General features: G+C 42.4%; 1 long non-coding RNA gene and 1 pseudogene across 1 annotated transcript; both read right to left on the reverse strand.

Annotated features, from left to right (window-relative positions):
* On the reverse strand, positions 1 to 2,831 carry LOC138162145 (olfactory receptor 5V1-like; annotated as a pseudogene).
* A 1,231-nt stretch (positions 2,832 to 4,062) lies between these two features.
* LOC138162146 (uncharacterized) lies at positions 4,063 to 9,494 on the reverse strand. The gene is made up of 3 exons (XR_011168558.1): positions 9,419 to 9,494; positions 7,657 to 7,677; positions 4,063 to 5,295 (listed from the first exon to the last, which is right to left on the reverse strand). It is a non-coding gene; the product is annotated as an uncharacterized lncRNA (long non-coding RNA).
* Positions 9,495 to 9,791: the final 297 nt, after the last annotated feature.

Consider the following 9,791-nt stretch of genomic DNA (forward strand, 5'->3'; position numbering starts at 1 on the left):
TTAAGAACGGATTTGAACACTGGAATCATTGGGTAAAATATACCCTTCACATAATTTTCTCAAGGCAACTTTGACTTCCTTGTTTCTCAGGCTGTAGATGATGGGATTTAACATGGGGGTGACAATACAGAAGAGAACAGAGACCAGAATGTCCAAATCTAGGGAGTAGCCTGAGCTGGGCTGATCATAGTTGATATTGGAAGTTCCATAGTAGGAGGACCACCACAGTGAGGTGAGAGGCACAGGTGGAGAAGGCTTTTTTTCGTCCTTGAGCAGACTGGATTTTCAGGATGGCAGAGATAATGAGCATGTAGGACACAGCAGTGAACACACAGGGGCTCAGACCAATCGTGGCGCTGGACACATAGAGAGCAACCTCATTGACTGAGGTGTCTGAGCAAGACAGCTTCAACAGTAGGGGGATATCACAGAGAAAATGGCTGATCTGGTTAGGACCACACAAAGTGAGTGTTGCCGTGAGCCCTGTGTGTGTCAGAGAATTCACTAACCCACACAACCAGGATCCAGCTGCTAAGTAGGCGCAGACCCTCTTGCTCATGAGAATTGGGTAACGTAATGGGTGACAAATGGCTATAAATCTGTCATAAGCCATAGCAGCCAACAGGACACACTCAGAGCCTGCAAAAGTAACGAGGAAGAAGAGCTGGGATAGGCAGCCTTCATAGGTAATGGTCTTCTTCTCCTGGAAGAAATTCACCAGAATGATAGGGACAGTGGTAGAGGAATAGCAGATGTCCAGGAAGGACAAGTTGCTGAGGAAATAATACATAGGAGTATGAAGAACAGAGTTGATTCTGATGGCTGTTAACATGAGAAGGTTCCCCAGGAGAGTTACCAGGTATACAACCAAGAATATCAGGAAGAACAATCCCTGCAGCTCTGGGTGGTTGGAGAACCCCAGGAAGATGAATTCAGTGACAACTGTTTGGTTTCTCCTTTCTTTAATGTCCTTCATGGCTGAAATGAAAATAGAGGATGTCATGGTTTGGGGGAGGAGAGAGTTAACCCCTTCCTCTACCTCAACCCCTGTCACTACACTATTAGCTATAGAAATTATTGGGATGTACTTAACCCAGAACAGAGAGAGCCCAGGAAGGACACAGATGGACAAACATATACTCACATGAATGGTTGCTCTCTTTAGGACCAAAATGACATCACTATGTTAGAGTCAAGTCAAATTATCTGAATGTTGTTGATCAGACCAATAGGAGCTCGGAACGCTCTACCACAGGTTGAGCACAAATAATCCATGGGAACATCTGGGGTAAATTCTCTAAATTTTTGCATCTCATGTTTCTTTTGAACTATTTAAATTCTGCTTTGCATAAAGAACACAACACCTTCCTTGATGTGGGCATGCCATGGGCAATCTTTTGCCAGTGTCTCCCACGTTATACAATGGATTTCAAAGTTCTTCAGAGTGACTTTGAGAATGGGAGACTTATATGAATACCAAAGGACAGTCACTAAAGAGAGGAACCTTGGCATGAACTGACATCCTCAACTCATAGATCTGGAGCTTCCTCTCACTCCTCAATTGCTTCACTGATATTCAGTGACCCCCTGCACTGAACTCAGTGATGGAACATCTGCTATTTTATACAAAGGCTCTGTTGGTCTGATATTCATTTGGTCAGTAAATAAACATTTAGTAAATGCCTACTATGGGCCAAGTACTGAGAACAAAATACTAAAAAAGAAAGACTGTCAAATCATCCTGCTTTCTTTCATTCATTTCATTTCCTTTCATTCCCTTTCTCTGAACCCCAAGATCATACAGTTAGTAAATGTCTGAGGTCAGATTTGATGAACTTAATCTACCTGACTCCAGGTCAACACTATACCCACTAGACCAACTTAGACAGGTCACAACTTCCCAAGCTTCACTGAATAGGGCCTCAGTGTGACATGTATACCTAATGATACATTATGGGGGCATGTGGAACAAAAGCCAACTTACACATTTGCCATTACATTATTGTGTCCCCTATAAATCGCTTTCCAAGGCTAAAGATCTCCAATCTCTTCAGAACTCATTTTCATAGGAAGAACTGTGGCAAACACTTACTCTAGGGGATGGGGGAAGGGAGGCACAAGACTGAGGAAAGGTGATCTGGGGTGGAGCAGTCACAAGAGCAGAAAGTAGGAGAGGCAAGCAAAGAGAGAAATCAAGAAAGTGACTTAATTACAAACTTTGCCTCCTCAGCAATTTTTGCTTACAGCTGGCTCTGTCTGTCTGTATAAGGTTAAACAGCAATGGGGCTTGTTTTTTTTAACAATAATAATAGATGAAGTTCATCCCTTCAAAGTAGTCACCTAGAGAATCTTTAGGCTTATGCTTTATATATTCTTTATATGTTGGGGCACCTAGGTGGTGCAATGGATAGAGAGCTGGGCCTGACATCGGGAAGACCTGAATTCAAATGGGGTTCAGAAACTTTCTAGCTATATGACCCTGGGCAAGTCACTTAACCTCTAACTCAGTTTGTTCAACTGTAAAATGGAATAATAATAGCACTCACCTGGCATAGTTGTTGTGAGAATCCAATGAGATAAAATTTGTAAAGCCCTTAGCCAGTGGCTGGAACAAAGCAGGCATTTAATATAAACGTGTTTCCCTCTTATTCCAATGATGCTGTCATTATTCAAAACTTCTAGGGAACTTCTCTTTGGGAATTGCCTCCTGAGCCTCCAGGATTTCTCTGAAACATCCTTGATGGTGACGAATCTTCATTCTTTGAGGGTGGGTTTAGTTTGGGGGAACCACAAAAGATGAAGTTGGGTTATACAAGAATGAGACTCATTTTCTTGTGTGTCTCATAAACTGACCCTGAAGGGAAATGATAGCATGTAACCTTTAGAACCACAGGGCAAGTATCCCTCAGACCTCCCTGATTGGGGAAGCAGAGACACAAACTTGTGTCCCTGTATAGGCCCTAGTGGCTTTCACATTCTATGCCCATGATCTCTTTTCACTGGAGTGAATAATGGAATGCCATGAGTATTACACTTGTGCTTCTTTAAAGGATGTAATTAGGTGATATCCTGTAGGAAGGAAACTGTCTCATGGCAAGTGAAATGCAATTGCTATTGGAATGAGGTCCTGCTCACTGCATCATCTCACTCACATCATTTGAGATGAACCCAAACTTTAGACAGATCTATCAGAATTCTTAGAGAGGGCTGACCTTTGTCCACTATCCAAAGTGGACCATCCATTGCTGGAAGCAAATTAGTCTTCATCCCACCTGGATCTGAAATGCAAGGCACAGATCAAGACAAGATGCTTGGGAGGGCAGGTGAACTCATTGATGAGGCAGGAAAGAAGCTGTGCTATGATTATAAAAGTGGTTCTCAAGCCTTTTCAACCTGTTACCTCTTTGTACTTCAAGAGAATAGAAGAACACAGGAATGGCCACACTGGGTCCAAGTATTGGTACATTCAGTCAAATCCTGTGGACAACAGATATCCTAAAGGGCAGTACCACAGGACAGCATTTTGTCCACTCTGATTTCAATTTAAGAGTTGATAATTAAGTATGGGTCAGCTTGATGTGGTTCTCTGAGAAAAGGGACTAACAGTCCTCATCACGTCATGGAGAATAGCTCAGGACATTCATTTTTAGACACACTCCTAGTGGGGATTCCTTTTGTGTGTGGGTTGTATAAAATAGCCATTGAGGTCCCTTCTAACACTAAAATTTTGCAATTTTGTCTCCTTCACTAAGATTGAGGACATCAGACACAGCCTTCAGACAACTACATTCTCCCTTTCCTTAACACTTCTCAGCATTCCCCCACTCATTTTCTTCTACTTCTGTCTTCTCTCAGAATAAGAGATGTCCCTTCTCCTAACAAAGTCTAATTCTTCTGCCTGGATTTTTGAGCCTGTTATATACTGCCTCCTTCAGAACCTTACTACAGCAACAATCCTTTCTTTCCGGTACCATCAATCTTGACTGCCCCTCTGTGTGTAGACATGCCCAGGTCTTCCCAATTCTTTTTTTTTTTTAATTAATTTGTTTCCTTTTAGTTTACAGGATTCAATTCCACAATTCCTTGAGTTTCACATTTTGTCCCCTCCCTCCCCTTCCCCCCATGGCGGCATATAGTCAAGTATAGGATCTGTAAATACTTTCACATTATACATTACTCAGGTTATAAAGATGGATTGTATCAGATGGAATGAAAAATGGTAAAGAGGACATAAAACCAAACAAGAAAAGGAAAAAGATCAGGTATTTTGCTTCCATCTGGATATAAACTCAGTTCTTTGTAGTTCTTTCTCTGGATGCACATATTTCTCTCCATCATGAGTCTTTTGGGACTGACTTATATCACTGCATTGCTGAGAAGAGTCCAGTCTATCAAAGTTTGTTGTCACACATATGTTGTGTCTGTAATTGTGTACAAATTTCTCCTGGTTCTACTCTTCTCACTCAGCATCAGTTCGTATAAGCCTCTCCAGGTAAATATGAAGACTGTCTGCTCCTCGTTTCTTGTAGCATAATAGTATTCCATAACATGCATATACCACAACTTGTTCAGCCATTCCCCAATTGATGGGCACCCCCTTAATTTCCAATTCTTTGCCACCACAAAAAGAGCTGCTATAAACATTTTTGTACATATGGGTCTTCCTCCCACTTCTATGATCTCTTTGGGATATAACCCTAGGAGTGGTATTGCTGGGTCAAAGGATATGAAAGTATTTATAGCCCTTTGGGCATAATTCCAGATTGCTCTCCAGAAAGGCTGGATCAGTTCACAACTCCACCAACAATGCATTAGTGTTCCAATTTGCCCACATCCTCTCCAGCATTTGTCATTTTTCTGTTTTGTCATCTTAGCCAATCTGACTGGTGAGATGTGGTACCTCAGGGTTGTTTTCATTTGCATTTCTCTAATCAATAGTGATTTAGAGCATTTCTTCATATGCTTATAGATGTCTTTAATTTATTTCTCTAAAAATTGCCTGTTCATATCCTTTGACCATTTATCAATTGGGGAATGACTTGCATTCTTATAAATTTGACTCAATTCTCTGTATATTTTAGAAATTAGTCCTTTGTTGGAGACATAGGTTGTAAAGATTCTTTCCCAATTTCCCATAATAATTTGTAGTTGTGGTCATATAGGTCCTGGGTAGATTCCCAAATATTTTATAATGTCTACAGTAACTTTAAATGGGATTTCTCTTTCTATATCTTGCTGCTGAATTTCATTGGAAATATATAGGAATGCCGAGCATGGTCTTCCCAATTCTAAAACCTAAAAACAAGCCAACAAAAACCAAGTTTGCTTAATCTTATCAAGCTGCCATCCTGAGACTTTTCTCTTCCTATTGCTAAGCTTCTTGTAAAAGTCTCCCCCTAATGCCTCCACTTTCTCCCAAACTCATCTGCTTCTCAACCCTAGTACTGGGCTTCCATCCCTGTCTCTCCATTGAGACCATCCTTTCAAGGACCATCAGTGACTCTTGTTTTCAGATGATTTGGCATTTTTTTCAGTCCTCATCCTCTCTGAATTCTCCACTGCTTTTAATTCCCTCCCTCCTATTGCATACCACTGGATAAAATTCTTTGGCTTTTTAGCCAAGACAGCCAGATATCACAGTGAAGAGTGTGCTAGGCCTGGAGTCAGAAACATCTGAGTTCAAATCCAGCCTCAGACACTTACTAGCTATGAAATTCTGGGCTAGTTACTTACCCTTTGCTTGCCTCTGTTCCTTCAACTGTCATATGTGGATAATAATAGCACTTAATAAGCAGGGTGGTGTGAGGATGAAATAACACAATAATTGTATAGTACCTGGCACTGTACAAATATTATATCAATATTAGCTATTATGGTTATTTTAGCTCTCATGTTCTGTTGGCATCCTGCCTTTCTAACCATTTCTTCTGTAGCCCTTAGAGACTTCTGACGAAGTGTAGTCCAGAAGGGTCTGTTCTTGGTCACTTCTCTCTCTACTCTCTCTCTCTTGAAAATAATCATTCCATCCTATGGCTTCAACTATGTCTATGGAGGCGACTTACTCTGATACCTTTATATGCAGTCTTGACCTTCCATCCAGCTTCCAGACATAATTCTAAAAGAAACTTCCTTTGATGATCCTATCAGGGGTGGGGAACCTGTGGCCTCAAAGCTACATGTGGCCTTCTAGGAACCTGGGTTCAACTTTTAAACTGAGTCCAAATTTTACAGGACAAACCCCTTTTTAAAGGGGATTTGTTCTGTGAAGTTTGGATTAAGTCAAAGGGCTGCACCTGAGGACCTAGAGGGCCACATGTGGCCTCAAGGTCACAGGTTTCCTACCCTGTATCTAGCCCATCTGGCTACCATCTCATCTCTCTTTTCTCTTTCACTGCTAAATTTCTTGGAAAAGTTGCTTATTCCCATACTTCCACTTCTAGATTTTTCTAAGAGATCAGTACCTAGACATGACACCTTCATTTCAAATACTACATGTCCCAAACCAGGTGCTACTTTCCAAATGAGGAAAGTGAGGCTGAGATTGAGTGCTTTGTCCAAGATCCCACAGTAGAAATTGGTCAGGCTCAGATTCAAACCCAGGGAGCTTGACTCCCAGTCAGAGTAACATACTGTGGATCAGATATTTTAGGGTAAATGGAGGTAGGAGGTGTAGTGGGAGGAGCCCTGGACCTTGACACAGAAGACCTGGATTCCAATCTTCCACCTAAGGATCAGGTGACCTTGTATGAATCATCTTTAACCCTTTGGGTCTGAATTTCCTCATGTGTAAAATAATGTAGGGGTTGGATGAGATGATGTCTGACGTTCTTTCCAATTAGAATATTTCTTTGGTTCTTTGGGGTGCCCTTGTTAAGGGGTGTGTTCCCTTTTCTAAAATATTCCTATAGCTCACATTGGCATCTAAAGACAGTAAATTGCCTCCAGGCTAAGAGGGGTCTCCTCCTGAGATCTGGGCAGTTGGGGCAGGTCTGCAGGCTTGGGCAAGGAAGTAGACCAGGGCAGGTCTACACACAAGGAGCATGTTCACCAACAAACATGTGTCTGGAGCTTGTGGTTTTATGGAATTATTGGCTCCAGGGGTAGATCAACGGGAACAGCAGCCAGTAGCTGTATTTGTTAATCTTCTATTCTCTCCCAGCTTTGTTGGGAAACAAATCCTGTTCATTCCCCTCTGAAACATATCTCAAATATGTCCTTCCCATTCTCCCTGCTATTCCCATGGTTCCCAGGGGCCCTCACCATCGAGTACCTGCCTGTACTACTGTAGCTGCCCCAAAACAGGTCTTCCTCCCCCTGTTGTCTGCTCCCTCCGAAGCAGCCTTCATGCTGAGCAACCTCATCTTTCTAATGCACTGATCTAGTGATACCATCATTCTGCTCTACCATCCATAATAGCAATGCAATGATATTTTGCTGACTTGACTGATTGCTTTTTTTAAAATTACATTGATTGGATATTTTTACTTTAAAGAAGCCCTGCTAAAAATAAATTTTATGGCCCTCCTGGCTCTTTGGGTTTGCTTGTGGTGAGAACATTCTTTTGCCCATGAATTCCCTAGCTTAAAGAATTAAATTATTTTAGGAAACTCAGAAAAAAATGAGACATTTCAAGTTAATTAAAGAACTATGACTTACCTCTTCCTTTGGAATTTTCTCCTTAAAAAAATAAAGAAAATAGATGAATGAAACTATATGTAAAACACAAAGGACAGGTTGTGGTTTCTTGAATGGGAAGAAAAGGAATTTCATGAGCACAACACTGAAAAGTTCCCTGCTTTGGTCTTGAGAACAGAAGTGGAATCAGTCTTTCAGTGAGCTGCTGCCCAAGTGCCTGCAGGGAGAGGACTTGGGCTTTTCAGGTCCTCCTCTGCTGGCCGCTCTAAGTTCTTGCCTTGCCTCAGGGCTTACTCCTGTGTGAGATCAGGGACATCAGCTTGAAAAGTACAAGTCATAAAACCAGGCTTATTTCTTATTTTAACCTGGTCAATCCCCAGAGGCCAGAGCAGGCTTTAGTCCCTGAGGTTATTTTCTTGATTCTCTGCACTAGCTCCTCTTTTGTTACTCAAGCAATGATCTTTTCCTTTCCCCCCAGGGTCAGAGGCTCATAGAATGTTGAAGAGCAAAGGGACCCTGATAATTATATCTTTGAAGCCTTTCCAGACTTACATACTTTTCAATGTCTCTGATCTTCCCTTACTAAATTATTCTGACATATTGAACTTCAATTCAATAAAGATTTGTTAAGTGTCAATTGTCTATACAATACCAAATTATACACTGACAGAAGTCCCTGCCCTCATGGACCTTACAATCCTATCTGTACAGATAGCTAATAGCACCTGGGGCTCTCCTCCACCTGAGAACTTCCATGACTGCTATCCCCAGGTTAGAGGCATATCATGAATGTTCAACATTCACTCAAAATCAGATTTCACTATCCTTTCTTAAAGTGTTTCTTTTGTTAGTCAATCAGAGGAAATACTAGTTTAAAGCAAAAGGCACGTAATTAAACTGCACAGCAAAGTAAGTGACCAAAGTGTTTCCCCAGACAAATGAGGGTACATTGGCCCATAGGTAACCAGAGTATCTGTGGGAAAGAGGACATATACAGGAGCATGAATGGACAGGTATATAGGTAAGGCACATGCATGGATGGAGAATTCACAAGAGGAGAATTCATGGATGGAGCAGACATGGCAAGGACAAAAGGGGTGTGTGACAGTGCTGTTTGCTCCCCTGAAATGGCCCTGATATCCTCAGGTGATGTCTCTGGGAAGGCTGCTTTATTCACTGACGTGGAGGACTGAGATGCTTGGTTTAGGTCTCTTCAGGCCCTCTGCTTCTCTCTGTTTTTCTTATGTGCTATTGGAGGGACTTTAGGGTTAGGGAACCTACAGCCTTGAGGCCACTTGTGGCCCCCTACATCCTGAACCCAAAGTTCATAGAACAAATCCCCTTAAAAGGATTTTTCTTTAAAACCTCAACTGAGTCCAAAAGCCATACCTAGGCCTCATGTGGCCTCAAGGTCACAGGTTTCCCACCCCTGGGACACTCTATATCTCCTGTCTCCATGCCTGTTCAAGGGTGGCTCCCACCCATGTCTTCACTGCCACCCACTGGCTTCTTTCAAGACTCACCTCAAATCCCACCTTCTGCAAGAAGTAGATGGGGGTTAGATTGCTGGGTAGAAACAGGTACTTAGAGATTAAGATATCTGAGGGAAACTTTAACAAAGTCACAGGTCCAATTAACTTGAAGACAGAGAGGGAAGAAGGAAGGGAGGAAGGAAGGAAGGAGGGAAGGAAGGAAGGAAGGAAGGGAGGGAGGGAGGGAGGGAGGGAGGGAGTAAGGGAGGGAAGGCCCTTGCTGATGGGAAGAAGAGGTTTCTCTCCCTTACCTTCATATTTAGTTGTTGCAGTGCTGTATTCTCTTAGGGAGGTGGACAGATCTGAGATGTCATCTAGGGCATCTGTGAAAATGCAGGAGGAGTCGAACATAATAAACATAGTCAGTGACCAGGTTCCCAAACAGGTCGTATTTGCAAGACTTGTTAATAAAAAAAAAGTCCCTATGTTCATTTGTCCCGTCTGCCCTCCCTCCCTCCTTTCCTTTTTTCTTAATTTTTCTCCTTGGTACCAAATCCTGCATTTCTGAGCAATCCTTGGCCTTGACTTACCTTCTGCACCTCCACTTGTGCCCCGCCCGTGGCCCCTCCCCTGTGGCTCCTCCCCTTGTCGCTCCTTCTCCTCCACTCTTCCCCCCCCCCCCCC

The sequence above is a fragment of the Petaurus breviceps genome, unplaced genomic scaffold (genome assembly GCF_028583685.1).
Source record: "Petaurus breviceps papuanus isolate PSGF00001 unplaced genomic scaffold, PetGlider_PUasm1.0 186, whole genome shotgun sequence".
In the NCBI taxonomy this organism is placed as follows: Eukaryota; Metazoa; Chordata; class Mammalia; order Diprotodontia; family Petauridae; genus Petaurus; species Petaurus breviceps.